We start from the raw sequence: 26,376 nt of genomic DNA, 5'->3' as shown, positions 1-26,376 counted from the left end.
GTAAACCTGTGATAAAATCCATTGAAACCTCCTCCCAACGTTGGCTTGGAATGGATAAAGGTTGTAATAGACCCGGTGTCTTAATTGTTTCAACTTTATTTTGCTGGCAAACCAAACATTCCGCCACAAACTTTTGAATATCTGATTTAAGGCCATCCCAAAAAAATTCCTTCTTAACCCTGTGGTAAGTTTTTAAAAATCCTGAGTGCCCTCCTAAGGGAGAAGTGTGCAATTCCATAAGAATCTTTTGTTTTAGCTGGGAATTCTTACAGAGGTATAAGCGATCTTTGTACCATAACGAATCATTTTGCCAGCTAAATGTATCAGAAGTACTGGAATCTTGTTGTAGCTTTCGAATAAGTGCCCACACTTCTTCGTCATTCTTCCATTCCTCCCTTGCTTCGTTTATCCAATCTGGTTGGATAATAGAAATGGCACACAACAATGCTTCCACATCCTCATCCTTTCTTGAGAGTGCATCTGCCACCACATTTTGCTTCCCTTTTTTGTAGATGATTTCAAAGTCATAACCCAACATCTTTGTGACCCACTTTTGTTGCTCTTCAGAGGATAATCTTTGTTCTAAAAAGTATTTAAGGCTATCATGATCTGTTTTTACCTTGAAGTGTCTTCCCATTAGGTAGGGTCGCCATTTCTTAAGTGCATGGAGTATTGCCAACATTTCCTTCTCATAAATAGCTTTGCTTAAAAACTTTCCCTTGATTGGACGACTTTCAAAAGCAATGGGTCTTTCATCTTGCATTAGAACAGCACCAATTCCATTTCCTGAAGCATCACATTCCACAATAAAGGTTTTTGTGAAGTCTGGTGTAGCTAAGACCGGTGCTTGGCACATTGCCTCTTTAAGATGTTCAAAGGCCTTTGTTGCTTCCAGAGTCCATGAAAATGAATCTTTCTTCAATAATGTTGTTAGAGGTGCTGCTATTCTCCCATAATTCTTAACAAACTTGCGATAATACCCTGTCAACCCAAGAAATCCTCGCAGATGCTTTATGGATGTGGGGATTTTCCATTCCTTAATGGCTTTAATTTTGCTAGGGTCTACCTTAACTCCTTCATGAGATACAATATGACCCAAATATTCCACCTCCTGGACTCCAAAGAAACATTTGGATCTTTTTGCATATAATTTTTTCTCCTCCAATAGTTGTAGCACCCTGTCAACATGTTCAACATGATCCTTCCAAGACTTGCTGTAGATTAGTATATCATCAAAAAATACTAACACAAATTTTCTAAGGAATGGTTTGAAAATTGAATTCATCAAACCTTGAAATGTTGAAGGTGCATTGGTAAGGCCAAAAGGCATGACCAAAAATTCATAATGACCCTCATGAGTTCTAAATGCCATTTTCGGAATGTCTTCAATCTTCATTCTGATTTGATGATATCCCGAACGAAGATCCAACTTGGTGAAGTAAATTGATCCATGCAATTCATCCAGTAATTCATCAATAACAGGAATGGGGAACTTATCTTTAATAGTGAGCTTGTTGAGCTCCCTATAATCCGGACACATGCGCCATGATCCATCATTCTTGTGCACCAATACTACTGGAGCTAGGAAAGAACTTTGACTCGGTTGAATTATACCAGCCTCTAGCATTTCTGCAACCATACGTTCAATTTCACTTTTTTGGACATAGGGATATCTGTACGGCCTGATGTTTGGAGGAACACTTCCTGGAATCAGATGAATAGCATGATCATGATCACGCATAGGTGGGAGACCTTTGGGAGTCTCAAATACCTTGGAATGATTGTCCAGGACTTTTTGGAGATCTGGAGAAATAGATGATTCCGATGTGGAAACATCTAGCGAACATAATTGTGCAATTACACCTCTTTGCTCCTTTTTTAGAAGCTTTGTCATGCCATTAGAGCTGATTATCTTTCCTGGTTTCCCTGCAATACCCCTTAATTCAACTTCCTTTCCTTCCGTAGAAAATTTGATGAAAAGTTCTTGAAAATTAAAAGCTATTGTACCCAAGGATTGTAGCCATTGGACTCCTAGTACAACATCAGCACCTCCCATTGGAATGGAAAGCATTGGGCTAGTCAATACATATTCTCCCATGGATAGCTTGATATTATGGCACTTTCCAGAGCAATTTATTGTTCCTCCATTTGCAATCATCACTTGACACTCTGGTGCTGGATATAGGAAGCAATTCAATTCTTTTGCTACCCTACAATGAATAAAATTGTGGGTGCTTCCTGAATCAATCAACACTATTACCTTTTTCTTCTTGATTTGTCCTTCTATCTTGATGGTTTGAGGAGTGGTAATTCCCACCAATGCATTACAAGATATGGTCGGATTTATTTGTTCTTCATCTAGGCTTTGTTCCTGAGTATATCTTCTTCTTTTGACCTTTCTTGCTCCTTTTCTTCTTCCTCTTCACAATCTATGTAGAATAATTTCTTCTCAGCACACTTATGACCTTTAGTGTATTTGCTATCACAACTGTAACAAAGCCCTTTTGCTCTTTTTCTTCCAATTGTTGTGGTGTCAACCTTATAGGTTGTGGAAGACTAGGGGCAACAACACTTCCGTCTTTATAGTTGTGAGTGGTATGCTTCCTGGTTGCCATAATTTTGCTTTCCATTTTTCTTGCTAACCTGAATGCCTTCTCTAATGAATCAGGTTCCCAAAGGCGAAAATCATGTTGGATATTATCCTTTAAAGACCCTATGAACACATCAATCCTATGCTCCTCTGGAATATCTTTTACCCTTATGTTCAATTTTTGGAACTCCTCAATGTGCTCCATTACTGAACCCTTTTGTTTGAGACTTATCAATTGGCTAAAAAAAGTGTTGCTTTTTGTATCTTCATAATGTGCTATCAATTCTTCCGTAAAAATTGCCCAAGTGATAAATTGTTTACGAGAGCAAAGCCATTGATACCATACAAACTGATTTGGTTCCAAATATACAGTTGCCATACGTACCTTTTGTGCGTTTTGCACATTATTGAGATCGAAGAATTGCTCCATCTGTAATATCCATGTGGTGGGATCCTTGCCATCAAACTTCCTCATATCGATTTTTGGAATATGGTGATTCTTCGATCCAACATTAGCTTCTATGGAATCATGATTAACATTTCTTTTGTTCTCATCATGAGTTTCCTTTACTACCTTTTCACCATTAGTGACCCTTTCTTGTAGCAACTTCTTCAATTCTTCCATGTCTGTCTTCAAATCTATCTTCAAATATGCCATGTCTCTCTTCAAATATGTCTTTGAATAATCCATCTTAGCTTCCATGCCCTTTATCTTAGATTCAACGCCATTTATCTTAGATTCCACGCCACTTATCTTAGCTTCTGTTAGCTTTTGTGAGCGTGACATTTGTTGCACTTGTTCTTGTAATTTTGATATATCATGTAGCATTTCTTCCTCTTCTTCATGAGTCATGCTAGAGCTTTCAGGTTCCTTACTAGGTGTTTGCATTTTATTTCCTCGGGGCATTAGTTACCGATAATAATGCTTTACTATGCCCTTTGAATTCCGTTAAACCAAGCTTACACAAAAAATTAAAAAAAACTACACACCTTTTTTTCACTTTATAGAAGCCTGATATTGAATCTAATGTATATCTGTAATTTCAAATCATCCAATTCTGAAATTGCTACTTGTAGTAGCCTTCTGTGTCCTCTTCCCAATGCCACGAGTCTGAGTCAAATTGGATTCTCCAAGGAAGCGTTATGTGAAATCTCCCACAGTGACTTTCTTTTAGATTGGTTCAGTAGAGCGAACTTCTATGACGTGCCACGAGTCACTGTTTCAACATTTGAATCTAAAACACACACTCAAGAAACTACAGTCCGTCCTCTTTCTATACCTTCTTACTAAATTTCAATCTGATCCCCAGAGAGGAAGTTATGACGATTTTCCCTAGGTCACCTGTTTTTAATGTAATTTAGGAGTCTGCAAAAAGACCAACTTCCTCAAATCATATCTCCGCAAATATCGCGCAAAATGCTCTAAAATTTTGACCCAAGGTTCAGCACGATTTCTTCTCAAATGGGTTTTTTTTGCGACTTCTGAAACGTCACAAAAAAAACGTTATAGCTAAAATTCCACGATGACCTGTTTGGAGCAGCGAAACCATAGAATCCAAAGCTCTGATACCAAATGTTATGAAACCAGCTCAAGAAAAGATAGAAAAGATAGATCAACGCCTTAGAATTCAGCCTCTTCGAGGGGGCAACCTCCTTTACATTACATAAATGAACAATTCTTGGATGATACAAATGACAAAACCTCCTTTCTATATATAGGAGTCTAAGGAGTCACAATATAATCCAGCCGGCCTAACAATAATAATATAAAGCCACAAAAATAACAATAGAGGGATTCTATGGGGCACATAAATAACAATATGGGGGGTAATAGGGGCACAACAATATAAATAAGAGGTATAACTACAATAGTAATGGGGTAATCACTAGTATTATAGGGACCCAACAGAGTCTGAGCAGAAAGATGTTACACGTTGAAGATCATAATGTGTGAAGTGACTATCATTAGATGTCCTATTGGGAAAATGATAAATTTCATGACAGTCACACAAGATAGAAGAAAGATCAGACAAGTTGGTCATGATCCCACATTCCCAGTTTGACATGAACATAGAATATTTTTGAACAATCTTGCGAATGCTATGAATGATGGAACCAAGTTCGTTTGATGCTAGATAAGACAAAACACCTGACTGCAATTGGTGAAAAATTGCACAGGTATCATTGTCATCACAAGAATGTAGGAAGTATACCAGCATTATGACTGTGTGAAGCTAGTTGGGATGTGGTGAAATGAGAGGAATGTGATTCATGTGATAGCTTGTGCGCTTGTTATCACGCACAGAGATTGCTGGTGTGATGAGAGGTCATATTTGACATGCAAGATTCACCCGAAGACCAAGGAGCTGATCACGAGAGAGAAAATCTGATAAGTATGATTTCAGACAAAGATAGTCTTTGAGATGATCAGTATCACAATTTCATGATTGCATGAGAGATGGACACTCCCAACCTGAATTGGATGTAAGGGAAGTGCATGAAGATATACATGCAATAGTAGACTCATGGATTATGTCATTAGTGAAAAATTGAAATTTTGAAATATCACACCAGGAATAGTAACTATTTTTTACATGGGAATCCACATTGACTTCAACCATGGAGATAGACAGATTGTGCATGAGAAATGAGATGTGATTTGGTTTGAGGGGCTTACAAGAGTTGTGAGGTCCTGATATAGCCATCAATGGACATTGAAGTGCCTCGACCCCCTAGCATGTCCCCAAACATTCCAGAATTGAAAAAATTGCATTTTGAGATGTGAACCAGATCACGCATGGCTTGAGGATGGTTGTTTCTGATTTAAAAACTTCTCTTATGATGGAAGCCATCTTTCTCATAGGCTTCACCAAAATTTTCAGCTTTAGCAAGCTGAGCTGATGAGTTGTCTTCATGCAGCACACAGGATGGTGATGAGAGGGAAGAGTCTTGTGCGTTGAGACTATTTTAATCATGGAAAACCTCACTACCTTGTGTCGAGCGAGGAGATAACTCATCAGATGAAAAAGCAAGAGAACAGGGAGTATCTCCACCACATGTTGATGTGTTGTGAATGGTGGGACACAAGGGAAAGTGAAGTGAAAAGAAAGTTTTGATATGGATGCCTACTTTCACCAATGCGCATTCTAGATCTGAGTTAGAGTCTACATGATAGAATAGAAGGTTATATGATGTGCTTGGGCATTCATCACAAGATACAAAAGCATGGGAGTGATGACATCCCAAGACAAGAGGTTGATCGAAATAATTAATTGTGCATGATGTTTCACCAACATTAGCAGGTCAAGAATCGTTCAAGAATTGAATCTAATTGTCTTTATATGAAATATTTTGAAGCATAGAAGAGGAATTGATTATATCTTCACCTTTCTGCTCTTCTACTTGTGTAATGAGACTGTCTTGCACACGACCGCAATTTGAGCCAGCAACTTGAGAATCAAGCAAATACGCACAATTGGCTGGTGAAGAGGACTGATCAAGTGAGTCATGGTAGAAGGATTCATGGCTTGTAGATGATGGAGGACAACAGACATGCAGATTAGACTTGAGACTTGGGTTATGAACGGTGAGGTCCTCTTGTGGAATGGAGGAATGGGTCTTTTCCATAGGCTTTCTTACCCATTCTGGAATTTCCTCCATGGGCATAGGAGACGACTAAGAAGATGGTTCAGGAACATGATACGCAAAGTTCTCACCTTTGTGACCACTGCAAGGGGGCACCCTCTACGCAGATTTCTTAGCTTTGCGACCACTATGAGGGGATACCCGCTTTGGGACTAGAAAGGTGGGAGGACCAGGAACAAACGAGGTGCTAGGATCCTGCTCGGAAAACTAAGAGGTCGCATGATCCACAAGAGTTGGGGAAGAAGGGAAATCAGGAGGTTCACCATTTCAAGAGACAAGAACCAAGCATTTCAACTCTTGCCTCACGAAATTAAGGTCCAAATGTTCGTCAAGAATTCTGTGATAGAGGTGAAGAAACCTGGTAGCAAAGTCATCAACTAATTCACCAGGCTTCATTATGAAATGAGAGATTATTTCATGGGCATATTAGTGGTTATAATTGTTGAAGGCTTGATGGAGCTCCTTGAGGAGAGTTAGAAGGGAATGGATGGAAGAAGGTGGTAGAGTATGACACCACGAATTAGCATGAACTTTGATGGTGAGGAAGAAAAGTACACAAACAAGCTCTTCAATATGAATTTCATGAGATTCACAAAAATGAAGAAAATTAGAAGTATGCTTGGTTATGGAAAATTTATCCTCACCATCAAACTTTAATAAGGACAAGTGATCAAGAAGTTAATTGGGGATTGATAGCTGATTAAAGGAGAAATAAGACAAACACCCTGAGAGAAAATTTTTTGTATGATCCATATGGTAAGAGATTCAAACCATATCTAACAAACTGAGCTTCTCATCTGACCTTCCATCCAACACCAGAAATGTTGATGGTGCTAGGCCTGCCAACATTCAGGGGATCCCCCTAGTATGAAGCCCCAACTAGACCTCACACCATTTGGTGTAGGAGCCCAATTTGGTATGATGGCCTGGTTTCCATTATCTTAAATATAATCCCTAGATTTTGCTTGTTATCACATGAGAGTGGTTTCCTTTGTCTTCGAATAATGAGGTTTGTGTATTTGGTGATTGCTTAGTGTTGCTTGTGTCAAAATTCTTTCACTTGCAGAGCGAGAGGGTGGAAGTGAGTCTTAGGTTGAAAGGGAATAACCTCAACTCTCTTGGAGACACGCAACACATTAGCACATACTTATTTTCCGGGGCAGTATTCCATAAGGATGTGGCAGTCACAAACACAAAGTGAACAGTTAGCACACACAACACTCATTAGAATAGTCCACACTAGTGTGATGGGGGTTATAACAAATTTATGTGAATGAATCTCTCGAGTGTCCGATGTGATAGCCCACATGACTCAAGCAGTGTTAGCAACTGATACAACACATTTCCAACATCATATGTACTGAAACAACTGAAATAGTTCAACTATTTTAATACAGGTTAAAGAAACGTGCATTACAAGAATCCAAATAATACTCTTGCAAATGAATCCAATACATACGTGGAAACATGCTAGCCTGTTAACAGGTTTTTGAATTAAGTGAAAGTTCCAAAACACATTCGTACACCATTACATCACTAACCCCAATAACAGGGAATATTTTCCACTTCACACCCATCAAAGAAAAAATTGCAGTCTCTTAAGGCTATGTGGGAGGAGCCAAGGTGCAAAATTCCATTGCATGTACAAATGAGGGGTATTTATAGCCAAGGGTAAAATTGGCCCTTGTGACTGTTTGACTTCGCACATGACTGTCTGAGTTACATGACTCTTGAACTGTACATGAATCTTCATATTTACATGTGGGTCTCTTAGACTTCCACGTTACATTACATTGATTACAATAGTGTGGCTGACAATAGTGATGTCGCCGAGATGACTCATGATATGACTTGACACGAAAGTGCTGGTATGTTCATGTTGGTGGTGGTGTGCATGTTGATTTGTAGTGTTGTTGAGTGATGGATGTGCTCTTTTTGTATCATAGATTCACATTTGCATGGCAAGGTGTGCAACGTTTTTGATGGTCTTGGTGTTCGCTTGATGTTGCATGTGCATATCACTACTTGCACTTTCGAATGCTCTATGTGTTTTTCCATTCGCAAAAAAGTTTCCTTGCATGACCTCCTTGTTCACTCATTTGCCATCATGCCATATCTCATCCATGTACCTGTATCTACAATTACTCGTGACAAGGCAACATCAAATCCTGAGATATCCTAGTCTACCATGATGCATTTTCTTTCACTTTCAGATACAGGTAAGCGGGAGAGAGGAGAAGGCTCTGCGACTCTGAAAGGTGGATTTCAGGCCCAGATGAGGGCTCCGGGCACTATCCATGAAAACTGCACAAAGGTCACTTGGAGGCTGAACGGGAAATTCAGACTACCAGTGATTATCTTTGGGATCTCGCTTGGCTGCAGGGCAGATTTGTGCAATTTTTTCAGGGAGACAGTGCAGTCTGTGGATGGAGACTAGTAGTGAAAGCTACGTAATTTCTTTAGGGAGCTGGCAATAGGCTACAAGATTTTGCTGACAAAAATTGCACAATTTTGTTGGGGAGCTGGTAGTGGGTTGCGTGAGGCTTCTACTAAAAATTGCACAGAACTAGGAGGTTGGCTAGTTGGAAATCCTTGCAGTTTCTAAGATAAGTGGGATGTGGGACAGGTGGGAGACTACTCATGAAAACTACGAAGTTTTCAAGATGAGCAGTAGGTTGGCTGACAGGGTGACTAATTGGAAAAATTGTGCAATTTTTTAGGGCAGTGCAGTGATAGGCACTGGGTGTCTATACAACATGTCTGCACAGTTTTTTCAGTCAGTAGAAGCGGGCATGCTTGGTAGCTTTTGTGCTATATTTTGGTGGAGTGAGGCACAGGGTAACTACCCGGTCAAACTCTCTGGTTGATGAGCTCGAGGCTTGATTGATTTTCTTGTAGGAAGTGCAAATTGAAATTGCTTGCTAGGAAACTTCTGCACCATTATGGGTGACAGTTAGTCATGTCAACTCCAGGATTGCACAGTGCAGCCTTCTTGAGTGGCAGCCTCAAGCTCTGTGCAATTCTGGGCAGCAATACATATTCATTGAGGGTTGAAACTGCACAATACTTCTCTGTGAAGGTCTGAGTATTGTTTTTGGTTTGCTTGACATAGCTTCAACAAAATGACTAAATCTGTGAATGAGTGACCTTGTACATGCATGACCATACGAACACACGTACAATATTACTTGATGACACGACACCTTGAATATTCAAGACAAAATACACTCAATGTTACTGACTAACAGTGGGAGTGACATGTGTGATGCTTATGATAGATCGTTGAACGACCACGACAACACTCACACAACTGTGCATACAACCTTGTGTGTGAGGGTGGCATATGTTTACATAGCGAATACAACTTGTGCACACTAAGGCGGACTTTGTGCATGGCTAGAACATGACTACAAGCATGATATTGTGCCCAACATGCAAAAAGATGTCCGATGAACAGTCAACCGACGAGGGTGCAAAGGCTTGAAACACTATTGGGTGTGGAGCCTGTTTATCTTCAGTATTCAAAAGTATCATCACCTTAGACCATAGTTCGTAATGGGGTGGCAACGCTACCCATAAAATATTCGTTGTAGGGGGGGTCCAGGGGCAGTGCCCTTGAGGCTAAGAATAGATGTAAAATTGGCTTGTAAAATGTTGTAATTTTGTAGTCAATTTGGGTTGTTCATTAGGCGAAGATCTGACAGTAAAGGTTATGTTTAATTTAGGGTTCTTTACCCTAGAAAGCAACCACTCGCTATATATGAGGGAATTGTATTGCGTCTATGTATATCTGTATTCAGAGTGAGGAAGAGAGATGAGATTGAGAGCGAAGAGGGAACTACAGCAGATCTAATGTAGCTTGTATCTCTTCAGCTTGCTCGATAATATAAAAAGAAGGACTGTTTGTTTCTTCGTGAATGTAGCTCAAACTAGGTGAACCACGTATATCTGTGTCTCTCTTGTTTTATGCATTTTCTGTGTTTATATTTATGCAATATTTTATGTGTTCCATTGCACTGTAATATATAATTCCCTAACAACTAATATCAAAGCCGAAGGTCTTTTTGGCTGATAAACTCATAGGACAGAAGGGTTCCTAGTTTGGGTTGGAGCAATGGCAGAAGATGGTAGGTTTAGGGTCAAAAAATTCAACGGCCAAGACTACCAGCTATGGAAGATGCAGATAAAAGATTTTCTATATCAGAGAGATCTATACCAACCATTGAGTGGAAAGACAAAGAAGTTGACAAGTATGACAGACACAAAATGGGATATTCTCATTAGAAAAGCACTTGGAACAATACGGATGTGCCTAGCGGTGTCGGTAGCATTTAATATTTAAAAGGAAATGAGAACAGAGGGATTAATGTCAACATTGGCCAAACTATATGAAAAGCTCTCAGCCTCAAATAATGTATTTCTTATAAAGCATTTATTTAATATGAAGATGTCAGAAGGTGGATTTGTTGCTTATCATTAAATGAGTTTAATACAATTACCAGTCAGTTAAGTTCTATAGGGTTAAATTTTGATGATGAAGTTAGGGCTCTGTTATTTTTGTGCTCATTGCCAAAAAGTTGGAATGGTTTAGTTATGGCCATTAGTAACTCTGTCTCCAGATCTAGTACTTTAAAGTTTGATGATATTGTTGGTGCAATCCTTAGCAAGGAAATGTGACGGAAAAACTCCGGTGAGACATCAGGTAATGCTTTGATTACAAAGACTAGGGGAAGAAAAATGGAAAGAGGAAAGAGCCTTGGATATCGCAGTAAGTCAAGAAAAGGTAGATCCAAGTCCAGATTGGGGATAGTGTACTGGAAATGCGGGAAGAAAAGACACCTGAAGATAGACTGGAAGTTGTTGGCATTATGTTTCTGGTATGGCTATATGTTACAGATGTTGTACTTGATGGCAACTCCTGTGGCAAGGCTCTCAATATGTTGAAAAATTAAGAAGTACGCAGGAGATCAGTTTAGAAGGTGCGTACCCGCAGGTACACCGTGAAGGGACCGCGGCCAGACACGCAGGTCAGCCGTTCTGGAGGTGCGCACCCCCAGTGCACTCATTTCAAGGTAGAGAAAAGCACACGTGGGGTTTCTAATGTTTAACCCTTGGTATTTAGCCGACGATATTTGTGTTATTATTGTTTTGGCTCGTGGTATTGATCCATGATTTTAGGAGGAGCTTGCCTATATAAAGCAAAGGAGATCTCTTGGCTAAGTATCTTTAGCAATTGAATATCTTAAGATCTGAAATATTGGGTTATGGTCTTAAAAGCTTGATCTATATGAAGTTAAAAGTGAATCTGTGAAGGGTGATCTCTCGAGCGCATGACCAGATCTGGGCATCTGAGCATCTGTGCCATTCTGGTGGACTGCCTATTCGGCCCTAATCAGAAGTACGTAGGTGTTTAACAGGAGAGCAGCGTGGGTACGCAGAGCAGAAACAGAAGATCTGCGTGGGTACGCAGAGAAGAAACAGGAGATCTGCGTGGGTACGTAGAGCAGAAACAGGAGAACTGTGTGGGTACACAGAGTGACGAAGGTTCAGGTGCATACACACAGTAACTGTACGCGGCGCGATAGTATCTCTGGGCGCGTACCTGCAGCAATAGTACACGACGTAATAGTGTCTCTGGGTGCGTACCTGCAATAACAGTAAGCAACGCGGTTGAAGAAACAGTGCGTGGACATGCAGTGCGGCAGAAGGGTCTCTGCGGGTATACGCAGGGGAGCAGAAGGTGAAGTGCGTACGCACGCAGACCAGAGAAAGAAGAACTGCGTATCTGTCTTAAGACATTTCGTTTGGCTGTATTTTTTCTGTTGATAAGGTGTTCTGGGTTTGGTTCTTTTATTGTTGATCTGGTTACTACAGTTGACTGGGTGATTTTCTTATACTTGATGATCATTTGATGCTTATGGATCCAGTTTGAAAATTTATGAAAAGTGGTCCTTGTAAGAAAAGAAGTAGGGGGTTGTAGCTCCCTTCCAGGAGAGACTGGAAAACGAGAGAGAGAGTTGTAGCTCTCTGCAGGTTGCAGCCTGCGTACTGGTAAAGGACTGCACCAGTACAAAACCATTGTAAAAGGTGTTTCTAATTTGAAAGAAGATAGAGACATATTGCAGCAGGTGGTTTTCACCCACATTGGGTTTCCACCTTACATCTTGTGTTCTTTGGTGTGACTATCTGTTTTCTTTGTTCATGTTCATTATTTCATGGTACTGACATGCAAAAATAATTCAAAGAACAAATAAGGAAGATTTATTAAAAGAATTAGATAATACTGATTCACCCCCCCTCTCAATATTATTTCCAACAATTGGTATCAGAGCAGGTCCTTCAGAGAAGCTTGATCGCTTGAAGGTAGATCGTTCATCATGAGCAACTACGAGAGAGAAGCATCAATCAGGCCACCGGTTTTTGATGGGACAAAATTCAATTATTGGAAGGTAAGAGTTACTGCCTATCTTCAATCTCTTGGTACAGAAGTTTGGGACATCGTAGAGACAGGCTACACTTTTCCTTCAGCTACTCCTACAAATGCAGCCGAGAAAAAGAAGTATGAAACAAATGCGAAAGCAGTCAGTACCCTATTAGGATGTATATCCCAATCGGAATTCATGAAGGTAATGCACTATAAATCTGCAAAAGAAATATGGGAAAAAATTGTCACAAGCTATGAAGGAGATGAACAGGTAAAGCGTGCTAAACTTCAAACTCTCAGGATTCAGTATGAGACTCTCAAGATGTATAATGATGAAAGTGTGGCTAACTATTTTCTTCGGGTAGATGAGATTGTTAATTGTATGAAAAATTTGGGTGAAGAAATAAAAGAGGTTATTGTGGTTGAAAAGGTTCTAAGATCATTGTCCCCCAAGTTTGAATCTAAAGTATCTGCAATAGAAGAAAAAGAAAATCTACGAATTGTTACTATGTCTCAGCTACATGGAATTCTAACTGCTTATGAAATGAGAAAGGGAGGTCCATCAGATAGAAGAGAAGCTGCTTTCAAGGCATCAGGCAAAGGAGATTATTATGAAGCAATCCACATCCCAGAAGAAGAGGAAGAAGAATCAAATTTTGTCAGAAATCTTCAAAGGGGTTCTGGAAGGTTCAGAGGTAAGTTACCTTTTAAATGCTTTGCTTGTGGAAGAGTAGGTCATTATGCTGCAAAATGTCCTTATAAGGATAAAGGAAAGGAACCTGCTAGATGGAACAAGAAACAGAGTGCAAATAAGAAAAGCTACTACACTCATGAAGATAGTGATGGTCTATCAAACAGTGATGAAGATGAACGAGGTAATGAATATAAATTGTTAATGGCATTTGAAGATGATGATTATATGGATGCTATAGATGTGGATAACCTTTATGAAGAAATTACTAGACTCAAGAGATGTATAGAAGAAAAGAATATGATCATTGATACTCTACAATTTCAAATTGATGAAAAGGAAAAACATCTTGAAAAATTAGAAGGTGAAATTGTTGGTCTTAGAAAAGAGATTGAGAAAACAAAAGCTATTAATCTTAAGTTTGTCAAAGGATCTGAAACTTTGGATGAGATTATCAATGTGCAGCGGTCTCCTCTAAACAAAACAGGTCTGGGCTATAATGGAGAAACTTCTCAAGCATCCACCTCAAGAAGTTATCTTGATACAGCAAGAAGAAATGAGCAAAAGCACAATGAAGACCATCAGGTAAAGGAGGGATGAATTGCAAACAGAAACTATCAGGGGCAATCCATCTTAAGGGTGAACAAAAGCTACAACCAGCCACAGGTAAAATCTTCTCAATTTGGTTCAAGAATAGATGACAATAGAAATTACAATCAATTGGCTGGTACATTCGATAACCGCAGAAGTTTCTTCAATGGACAATGCTTTTCTTGCCATAAATTTGGTCACAAAGCAGCTCAATGTGTTGCATATAAAACGATCATGACTAGGGAAGCTCAAAAACAAAGAAGTATGACCGGGATTACAAAAAGGACCTATAACAACTTTTCAGTTCTTGAAAATGAAGTTGAATGTTCTATTTTCAATAACTTTGGTCATGAAGACTCTGAATGCAGGAGCAAGTTTCAGCAGAAAAAGGAACAAGCCTCAAGCACCAAAACATGGAGAATAAAGGAACCACAAACAGAAAGATGTGGGATAGTATTTTATGCAGAGGGACAGGAAAATCTATGGTACATTGACAATGGATGTTCGAAGCATATGACAGGTGATAAAGAAAAACTTGAGTCATATTCTGCTCTAGAAAAAGGAAAGAAAGTTTCTTTTGGAAATGATACTCCTGCAACTATAAAAGGAAAAGGCATTGCTCAGTTAAAAGAAAAGGTCAAGGCTGGAAATGTTTTGTATGTTGATGGACTGAAGCATAATCTTCTAAGCGTCATCCAGATGTGTGATCAAAGAACCGAGGTTATATTCAGATCAAATGGATGTCTTGTTCGTGATCTTGATGCAGGTAAAACAGTGATCAAAGGCAAAAGAACTCCAAATAATCTATACATATTTGAAGAAGGACAACAACAATGCTATCTGAGCAAGGATGATGAGCACTAGTTATGGCATCGAAGGTTGGGACATCTAAGCTTTTCACAAATAAGGAAAGCATGAAAATATCAGGCAGTTCGCGATCTTCCAGATATCAAAATTCCTGACAACACCATATCCAAATCATGTCAGTTTGGAAAACAAACCAGAACTAACTTTCCAGAGAAAGAAGGATCAGCTAGCATGCCTCTTGAGCTAGTACATACAGATACATGCGGTCCTTTCAGGAAAAGAACACCTCGAGGAGAAGAATACTTGATATTACTCATTGACGATTTCTCCAGGTTTGTCTGGTTAGGACTTATGAAGCACAAAGATGAAGCATTCAAAAAATTCAAATCCTTCAAAGCCTTGGTTGAAAATGAATCAGGTCACAAAATTAAGTGCCTCAGATCCGACAGAGGTGGGGAATTTACCTCAAATGAATTTTTCGATTTCTGTGAAGAACATGGGATAAGAAGAGAATTCTCTACAGCTAGAACTCAGCAAAATGGAGTTGTGGAAAGAATGAACAGAATAGTCCAACAAATGGCTCGTGCTATGCTTGATGAGTCAGGAACTCCCGCAACTTTTTGGGGTGAAGCTGCACATGTTGCGGTTGTTATTCTCAACAAAACAAATGTCCAGGTGAACAACACTCAAACTCCTCATGAGCTCTGGAGTGGTAGGACTCCTTCGGTAAAGCACTTCAAAATATTTGGGAGCAAATGCTATATCAAGAATACTGATGAGCAGCTTGGCAAGCTTGAACCTAGAGCCGATGAAGGCATTCTTCTTGGTTACTCTCCACATAGCAAAGCATACAAATGCTACAATAAAAGACTTGGCAAAATTGTTGACAACATTGATGTAGTGGTTGATGAGAAGGGATACATTCCTAGGCAAGTACATCATGAAGACATCGAAGAAGATGAAGGCTACCCTCAACGACAGAATGATGAAGAAGAAGAACCTCAAGAAGAACCTCAAGAAGAACCAGAGGAGCAAACAAGAATAGAAGAAAAGACTCCATCCAGATATGTTCAGAAGAATCATCCAGAATCTCAGATTATGGGGCAGAAAGAAGCAGGTGTACAAACAAGAAGAACAGTTGCAGAAGCTTCAAGCAATTTGGCATTACTCTCCTCTACTGAACCACAAAATGTGAAAGAGGCATGCAAAGATGAATGTTGGGTGAAAGCAATGGATGAAGAACTTGAGCAGATCGAAAAGAACAACACTTGGGAGCTAGTTCCTAGACCAAAGGATAAGAATGTTATCGGAACAAAATAGGTCTTCAAAAATAAATTGAATGAAAATGGAGAAGTTAGAAACAAAGCCAGACTTGTTTGTAAAGGGTATGCACAGCAAGAAGGAATAGACTTTGAAGAAACCTTTGGTCCCATTGCAAGACTTGAGGTCATCCGAATGTTCCTTGCTCTCTCAAGTTTTCAAAACTTCAAAGTATTTCAAATGGACATGAAATCAACCTTTCTGAATGGAGACTTGGAAGAAGAAGTATACATTGAACAACCAGATGGGTTCATTCTTGGAAATGATCCAAATATTGTATGCAGATTGAAAAAGGCTCTCTATGGTCTAAAACAAGCTCCAAGGGCTTGGTACTACCGTTTGGACAAATATCTTCATCAACAAGGCTTTTCAAAAGGATCAGTAGATAGCAATCTTTATATAAAAGTTGAAAATGACAAATTGCTAATACTTGTTGTGTATGTAGATGACATTATTTTTGGCAGCAATGAAGAAGCTATGAGTCAAAGCTTTGCCTTGGTCATGCAGAAAGAATTTGAAATGTCCTTGCTAGGAGAACTGACATATTTCCTTGGTTTGCAAATCCAACAAAAAGAAGGAGGAATCTTTTTATCTCAAACCAAGTATCTCAAACAGATTTTGAAGAAATATGGTATGGAAGATGCAAAACCAGTATGTACACCCATGGTCACAGGATGTAGCCTCAGTGCAAATGATGAATCTGCAGCAGTACATCAACCAACCTACAGATCTATGATTGGAAGTTTACTTTATTTGAGAGGTACCCGACCGGACATCATGCATGTAGTTGGAATAGTTGGAAGATTTCAGGCAAATTCGAAGGAGACTCATATTCAGGCAGTGAAGAGAATTTTCAAATATCTTCAAGGGACTCAAAATTATGGCTTATGGTATCCTAGAGATACAAATCTTACACTTCATGCTTATACAGATGCAGATTGGGCCGGAAGCATGGATGACAGGAAAAGCACAAGCGATGGTGTGTTCTTTATGGGTTCCAAACTGGTATCTTGGTTCAGCAAGAAACAAAGTTCGATTGCCTTGTCTACAGCTGAAGCGGAATATGTTGCTGCTGCATCCTGTTGCACCCAACTCCTTTGGATGATGCAGACATTGCAGGATTTTCAAATCACTCGTACACCACCTATCCCCATCTTATGTGATAACAGAAGTGCAATCAGCATCTCAAAGAATCCTGTTATGCATTCAAAAACCAAGCACATACCAATCAAGTATCATTTTCTCCGGGAACAAGTGCTTGAACAGAAGGTCAAGTTGGAGTATGTTCCTTCTAAGGAACAAGTTGCTGATATACTCACCAAACCATTGCCCAAGGACACTTTTGAATACCTCAGGCAAAAGCTGGGGGTTGTTGATGCATCATCTTATTGATGAACCTCTTCTGATTGATGGTACATGTTCAGGGGGAGCATATAATGCATTGTTGGCATTATGGAGGATGTGCAGAAGGAGATCTTGGAAGTAGCTACAATATGTCTCTATCTCTTTCATGGTGGATTATGGTTCTTCGCTGTAGATCTGGTTCATATTCAGGGGGAGCATGTTCTTAGGGGGAGCATAACCCTTTGCCCTTGATGTCAAAGGGGGAGAATGAAGCTGAAGTTTGTGAGGAATGAAGCTGAAGTTTGTGAGGTTGCCATCAAGTCCAAAGGGGGAGATTGTTGGCATTATGTTTCTGGTATGGCTATATGTTACAGATGTTGTACTTGATGGCAACTCCCATGGCAAGGCTCTCAATATGTTGAAAAATTAAGAAGTATGCAGGAGATCAGTTCAGAAGGTGCGTACCCGCAGGTACACAGTGAAGGGACCACGGCCAGACACGCAGGTCAGCCGTTAAGGAGGTGCGTACCCCCAGTGCACTCATTTCAAGGCAGAGAAAAGCACACGTGGGGTTTCTTATGTTTAACCCTTGGTATTTAGCCGACGGTATTTGTGTTATTATGGTTTTGGCTTGTGGTATTGATCCATGATTTTAGGAGGAGCTTGCCTATATAAAGCAAAGGAGATCTCTTGGCTAAGTATCTTTAGCAATTGAATATCTTAAGATCTGAAATATTGGGTTATGGTCTTAAAAGCTTGATCTATATGAAGTTAAAAGTGAATCTGTGAAGGGTGATCTCTCGAGCGCATGATCATATCTAGGCATCTGAGCATCTGTGCCATTCTGGTGGACTGCCTATTCGGCCCTAATCAGAAGTACGCAGGTGTTTAAGAGGAGAGCAGCGTGGGTACGCAGAGCAGAAACAGAAGATCTGCGTGGGTGCGCAGAGAAGAAACATGAGATCTGCGTGGGTACGCAGAGCATAAATAGGAGAACTGCGTGGGTACGCAGAGCGACGAAGGTTCAGGTGCGTACGCACAGTAACTGTACACGGCGCGATAGTATCTCTGGGTGTGTACCTGCAGCAATAGTACGCGGTGTAATAGTGTCTCTGGGTGCATACCTGCAGTAACAGTAAGCAGTGCGGTTGAAGAAACAGTGCGTGGACACGCAGTGCGGCAGAAGGGTCTCTGCGGGTATACGTAGGGGAGCAGAAGGTGAAGTGCATACGCACGCAGACCAGAGAAAGAAGAACTGCGTATTTGTCTTAAGACATTTTGTTTGGCTGTATTTTTTCTTTTGATAAGGTGTTCTGGGTTTGGTTCTTTTATTGTTGATCTGGTTACTACAGTTGACTGGGTGATTTTCTTATACTTGATGATCATTTGATGCTTGTGGATCGTGTTTGAAAATTTATGAAAAGTGGTCCTTGTAAGAAAAGAAGTATGGGGTTGTAGCTCCCTTCCAGGAGAGACTGGAAAACGAGAGAAAGAGTTGTAGCTCTCTGCAGGTTGCAGCCTGCGTACTGGTAAAGGACTACACCTGTACAAAACCATTGTAAAAGGAGTTTCTAATTTGAAAGAAGATAGAGACATATTGCAGCAGGTGGTTTTCACCCACATTGGGTTTCCACCTTACATCCTGTGTTCTTTGGTGTGACTATCTGTTTTCTTTGTTCATGTTCATTATTTTATGGTACTGACATGCAAAAATAATTCAAAGAACAAATAAGGAAGATTTATTAAAAGAATTAGATAATACTGATTCACCCCCCCTCTTAGTATTATTTCCAACAGAAGTCTCGAAAGGGAAAAGAAGGAGACACACAAGAAGAAAATAATCATGAAGCAAATGTAACAGGTGATGTGTTGCAAGATGCTTTGATTCTTTCATTAGAAAATATAATTGATGCTTGGGTGGTAGATTCAGGGGCCTCATTCCATGCCACACTTGATAGGAAACATTTTTATGATTATGTTCAAGGAGATTTTGGATAGGTTCGATTGGGTGATGATAAACCCTGTAACATCATTGGAATGGGTATAGTTTTCATAAAACAGCAAAATGGAAATCAGTGGCTATTGAAAGAGGTAAGGCATGTTCCAAATCTGAAGAAAAATATGATTTCAATAGGGTAGTTGGGAGGTGAATTTTGTGTAACTACTTTCATAGATAAAACCTGGAAGGTCACTAAAGGATCCCTGGTAATAGTGAAAGGAGGAAAGTTTGGTACATTGTATTTATGAAATGGTATTTCTAATTTTGTTAATGCTTTAACCTCTACAAGAGAAAATACAACATTCTGGCATCACAGGCACGGACACATGAGTGAGAAGGGGATGCAGATTCTTCACACAAGAAATTTTTTGTCAGGTTTAAAGCATGTTGACCTAAAATTCTGTGAGAATTGTGTTTATGGAAAACAGAAGAGAGTCAGATTCCTTAGAGTTGGGAAAGAAACTAAGAGCGAAAAATTAGATATTGTGCATACAGATGTATGGGAACGTGATTAGGTATCATCTCTTGGTGTCTCTTGTTATTATGTTACTTTTATTGATGATGCAACCAGAAAAACCTGGATTTATTTTATTTGAAGTAAATATGATGTATTTGATACTTTCAAGAAATGGAAAGCTTTGGTTGAAAATGAGACAGGAAAAAGGTTGAAGTGTCTCAGATTAGACAATGGAGAAATATTACAGCAAAGGGTTTGATAGGTACTGTTTAGAGAATGGAATTAGTAGAGATAAGACAGTTCTATGAACACCACAAGAAAATGGTGTGTCAGAAAGGATGAACAGGACAATCATGGAGTGTACAAGGTGCATGAAATTGCATGCAAGATTGCCTTTACAATTTTGGCCAGATGCTATAGATACTATTGTTTATCTAATAAACAGGGGGCCTTCAAGTTCCTTGGATGGTGGTATTCGAGAGGAGACATGGATAGGTAAAAAGGTAAACTACTCTTTTTTAAGGACTTTTGGTTGTGAAGCCTTTGTCCACATTAATAAAGAAAATAGAACAAAGCTTGATGCAAAATCAAAGAAATGTACTTTTACTGGATATGGCGTTAATGATTTAGGTTATCGCTTTTATTATTATGAAAAACACAAAATCATTAGGAGCAGAGATGTCATATTCAATGAAAATGTTTTTTATAAGGATCAGCTACAGGAAAAGAAATAGGAAAAAGAAAACAAAGAAGACACAGTGCTTGAAGAGATCACAGAAAAAGTGATGGTGCCTAAAAATCATAATGATCAATAGTTAGAACAACAACCACAACAACAACAAGCTCCTCAAACACCTAGAAGTGGTGTTAGAAGATCTACCAGGATAAGTATACCCCCTGAACGATACTCTCCTTCATTATATTACGTATTGTTGACTGATTTTGGTGAACTAGAATGTTATGAAGAAGAAGTGCGGGTAGAAACTAAGAAGAAGTGGGAGCAAGCAAGGAAAGAAGAGATGGACTGCTTAGCACATAACTAGACTTAAGACTTAGTCAGGTTTCCTGCAGGTAAAACAACATTGCAGAATAAATGGGTTTCCAGGTTGAAGGAAGAAGATGGAGGTAGAAAAAGGTATAAAGCTAAACTTGTGGTGAAAGGGTTTGCACAGAAAAATGGTATAGAATTTGATGAGACATTTTCTCTTGTTGTTAAAATGACTTCAATCAGAACTATTTTAAGTCTAGTAGAAACCGAAGATTTGCATATTGAGCAGTTAGATGTAAAGATAACCTTTCTCCATGGGGATTTGGAGGAAGAGATATATATGCAGCAGCCATAAGGATATGAGGTAAAAGGGAAGGAGAAACTAGTGTGTAGGTTGAAGAAGAGCTTGTATGGCTTAAAATAGGCTCCAAGGCAGTGGTATCTAAAATTTGACAAATTTATGTCTGAACAAGGTTATACTTGATGTCGCTCTGATCGTTGTGTTTATCTCAAAGGCAAAATGATGGGAGCTATATTATATTGTTATTGTATGTAGATGACATGCTTGTTACAAGTTCTAACATGCAAGAAATAAATATGCTTAATAGAAAATTGGCAAACTCTTTTGCAATCAAGGATTTGGGTGTTGCAAAACAAATCTTTGGTATGAGAATAACTAGAGATAGGAAGAATTGCAAATTAACATTGTGTCAATGTGAGTACATAGAAAAGGTGTTGAAAATGTTTAATATGCAGAATGAAAAACCAGTTAGTATACCTTTGGTTATCCATTTCAAATTATGTAACGAGGAGTGTCCCAAGGCTCAGGAAGAAGTGGCTCATAGTCTAAAGTTGTGTATGCATCAGCAGTTGGAAGCTTAATGTATGCAATGGTCTGCACAAGGCCTGATATTGCACATGCAGTGGGAGTTGTAAGCAGGTACATGAACAATCCATGAAAATAACATTGGATGGCGGTGAAGTGGATTCTCAAGTATTTGAGAGGTACCACAAATCAAGCATTATACTTTGGTGGTTCCAACATTTCTCTATACGGATGTGTTGATGCAAATATGGTGGGTGATAGAGATAACAGGAGGAGCGCAACAATGTATGTGTTTACTGTAGGTGAAACAACTATCAATTGGGTCTCAAAACTGAAAAGTGTTGTTACAATCTCGACAACAGAAGCAGAGTATGTTGCTGCTACAAAGGCTAGTAAAGAAATGATTTGGTTACAAAGGTTTCTGGATGAATTGGGTAAGAAGCAAGAGTTTGGCAAGTTATACAGTGACAGTCAGAGTGCCATACATCTTGCAAAGAACTCTACATTTCATTCCAAGACTAAACATATATAGCTAAAGTACCATTTCATACGGTTGGCTTTGGAAGATGGAAAGTTGAAGCTAGAAAAGGTACACACTAGCCAGAATCCTGCAGATATGTTAACAAAAGTTGTAACCAGGGAGAAACTAAGACTCTGCTAAGTTTCAATTGGTCTTCAATTATGATGAAGAAGATGAGAAACAGCCAGGTCCAAAGTGGAGTCATTGTCCAACAAATGAAGCAGCGGTGGAGTTGCTATAATCAGTCCCTAAGTGGGAGATTGTTGGGTGTGGATCCTAATTATCTTCTGTATTCAAAGGTATCGCCGCATTGGACCCCAGTTCGTAATGGGGCGGAAATGTTGCCCGTAAAATATTTGCTATAGTGCGGTCCAGGGGGGGCGGCTGCGACCTTTGGGAGCCCTGTCCTGGCAGGGGATTGGGGGAAGCACCCCTGAAGCTAAGAATAGATGTAAAATTGCCTTGTAAAATATTGTAATTTAGCAGTCAATCTGGGTCGTTCATTAGGCAGAGATCTGATGGTAGAAGTTATGTTTAATTTAGGTTTTTTTGCCCTAGAAGGCAACCCCTCGCTATATATGAGGGAATTGTATTGTGCCTATGTGTATCTGTATTCTGAGTGAGGAAGAGAGAGGAGATTGAGAGCGAAGAGGGAATTACAACGGATCTGTTGTAGGTTGTATCTCTTCAATTTTCTAGATGATATAAAAAGAAGGACTAGTTGTTTCTCTATAGATGTAGCCCAGACTGGGTGAACCACGTATATCTATGTCTCTCTTGTTTTATGCATTTTCTATGTTTATATTTATGCAATATTTTGTTTTCCATTGCTCTGTAATATATAATTCTCTAGCAAAGACGAGGTCAGGGGATGAGCCCGAGTGTTAGAAAACATTAAGGAAAACCCAAGGAATGCTCCAAAATTGGATGCAGGCCAAAATTTTGGAGCGTGTTGTAGCGACTACAACACCACCTCACACGGAAGTGGACTTTTATATTGATTTGGTAGCAGGAGCAACAATAGCATGAAAGGAACCCTACAGGATGAGCACTATGGAGCTAGTGGAATTGAACTTGTAGTTGAAGGAAATGCTTGACAAGCGATAAATTAGGCCAAATGTATCACCTTGGGTTGCACTAGTGTTGTTTGTGAGGAAGAAGGATGGTACTCTCTGGTTTTCTATTGATTATGAGCAGTTGAACAAGGTAATGATCAAGAATAGTTATCCTTTTCCAAGGATCTGTGACTTGTTTGACTAGTTGAAGCGAGCAATAGTATTCTAAGAGATTGACTTCAAATCATGATTTCCTTAGGTATACATCAAAGAAGAAGACATCTACAAAAGCTACTTTTCAGACTAGGTATGGGAAGTATGCATTTGTTAGGGTTCCTTTTCATTTAACTAATGCTCCACCTATTTTCATGTCTTTGATGAATAGATTGGTGCATCCTTATCTGGAAACGTTTATGATTGTGTTCGTTGACGATATATTGATGTATCCTATAAACTAATAAGAGCATGAATAACATTTAGCAACAATATTGAGATTGTGTTGGGCGCATCCCAACTTGGCCATATCTTGTGCAGATTTTGGAAAGAAATCCAAGTTTTTCGGAACCATGCAATAGAAAGGATGTCACAGAGTACGAAGTGAACAACATAGCAAAGAAATGGAGAACAATGAAGACCATGGAACAAAGTCACTGTGTAGCATCAAGGCATCGCAGAGGAGCCCCTTCCTTTTTGTAAAAGCATTAAAATATTGTAAAAGTTGTGAGTTTTGGGCCATATCCCATTGCATTTCAGAAACAATGGTATCGGGTACATAATAATATAACTATATAAATCCCTCATGTAATAGTATATATAGGGATGAATAATAAAAATATAACCAATCCTATCATGATCTATTAGAACATATCTCTGTTTACCTAATACTTTTGTGGTTTGTATATCCGAGGACAGGTGAGGCTCTGCAACTATGTGCATGGAGGCATGGGTCTACAACTAAGTTCACCGACCATCTGTAGCTTTGTACGCAGACACCCTGTAGCTATGTGCACAGGGAATTTTTGTTTGTTGTACCAAATTCATATTATAAGCCATAGTCCTTAGGGACGTAGTGGCACATATGGCTGAAGCACAGTAAAATTTGCGTCTCAGTGTTCATTTTCTTATCATCCACACTTTATTTTAGTACTGTATAGATTATGAATGTTTATGCTATGCTTAATTGATGAATGTAATTTTGTGAAGTAAAGTATAAGCATGAAGTTTTTTATTAATTTGAAGTTGTTTTTAATAATTAAAGCATAAATAGAATACAACGGTGCAACAATGAGATGTCCCTCAGGCTGCAAAAGCCTGGTTATGAAACTCCCTATAATCACTCTGAGTGAGACTACAATTTGTTTGCAGGTTGTTTCAGAAAGTTCCATTGGTTGAGGGTTTTGTTGTTGTGCATCACACATTGAGCCTCGGTCTAGCCTGCTTAAGCAACCAAATGGTTCTATTACCGAGATCAGGATGTGTTTGAGGGATATGTTTTGGCATTTGTTGAAGAAAGACATCCAAAAGTGGGTAGAAAAGAAGGAACACGAATTTGCAGGTTAGAAGAACAAAAACCCTAAACTGTCATCTCAAATGTGGCTGGAGAAGTGTATCTTCGAAGATCAACATGAAATATTCTTTGGCTCATTTCAGGTTATGTTGTATGAGTGGATTTCAAGATTGAAAGAAAGAAATAATTGTTTTAAAGTAGACAAACATAAGCATTGGACTCCATAATTGATACAAGAACTAAAGAACATTGATAATAGAATTTCAAGACCTATTGATTTCTAGGTTGACAACATTTTGGGGGGGTTTATTACTAAATTTGCAGTAGACACAGTAGTGTTGTATAGCAAATTTGCAAAAAAAATTTCAAGGGATCATGAGGTTATTACTAGAGATATTTTAAATTATAGATTAAGATGCCTTTGTGTGAAAAGGGAATTCTTCAGATGCAATCAGATTAGTACATAATGTTTGGAAAAATATCTGAAGAAGAGACTGGAACAATGTGAAGTGGTAAAATGTATAGAGTAGACACCAAGAAGAGATCTCATATCCAAGATCCAAATATTTTCTTAGAGACTGATTATAACCCTCTTCTGAGTGAATCTGAAGCTCGAATCTAGCTAGAGTCAAACAAAATTTGGTTTTCCCTCCCCTACTATGCCCCTAACCCCCATATGCCTCCCCTTACGAACCCCCCTCCCCCTCCCACCCCGAGAAGAATGATTACCAATGAGATTAAGTTGCCAATCTTTAAAGGAACTCGATGAGGAGATCTAGAGAAGTTTTGGTTTTTACACGAAGCAGTATGGACCGCAAAGTAGGTCCATGATGAAAATGTGAGAAAGGCATAGCTCACCACAACATTCAGAGATCGAGAATTAAATTGGTATATGAAATATTCGAGTAACCATATTAGGTCTTTCACATGCATTAAATCAACATTGATAAAATAATTCAAGAAACCAAAATTTGAGTAAGAGCGAATCACAAAACTAAAGGAGATCAAACAAAGACCGACTAAGTGAGTATGGAAATTTGATCAAAGTTTCAAGGTATTATTGGATTAGGTGATCTTCGATATATCTCTATTGTAGCACATTGAATAGTTTCTAGTTGTGTTTCTGCCACACATCATAATACCCTTGACACAACAAAAAAAGAGACTCGGGTCGAAGCTTTGTATTTTTCAATGAAGTTAGAAGTTATGCCCATAGGTGATACAAATGAAGGTGTGCAATAGATATAGAGTCAGCTCGTGAATTCTACTCTACAGTTATAGGAAATGAAGAAGAGAAAAGAAGTTCGCGAAGAGGTTTGGTGTACAAGAGGCAAAGCAGAAGGTCACTCTAAAGAGAAATGTCCTATTTTCAGAAATTACATAGCTAGTGGAACACCTAATCCTTTGAATGCTGGATCTATTTTATGGTGCAAGATATGAATATGTAGAGGTCAAAATCGCTATGAATATTTATATTTGATATAAAATATGTGCAGACTATAAAGAACTTATTTTATAAGTTTTGTAAATCGGTGGGGCATGATGAAAATAACTGTTGAGCTTGTGAATTAATAATGGATGGTGGTGATGATACATATAGAATGCAAGACTA

The sequence above is a fragment of the Pinus tabuliformis genome, chromosome 7 (genome assembly GCF_031772625.1).
Source record: "Pinus tabuliformis cultivar Carrire ecotype Pingquan chromosome 7, CPIR1, whole genome shotgun sequence".
NCBI lineage: Eukaryota > Viridiplantae > Streptophyta > Pinopsida > Pinales > Pinaceae > Pinus > Pinus tabuliformis.
This window is presented reverse-complemented; position numbering follows the sequence as displayed.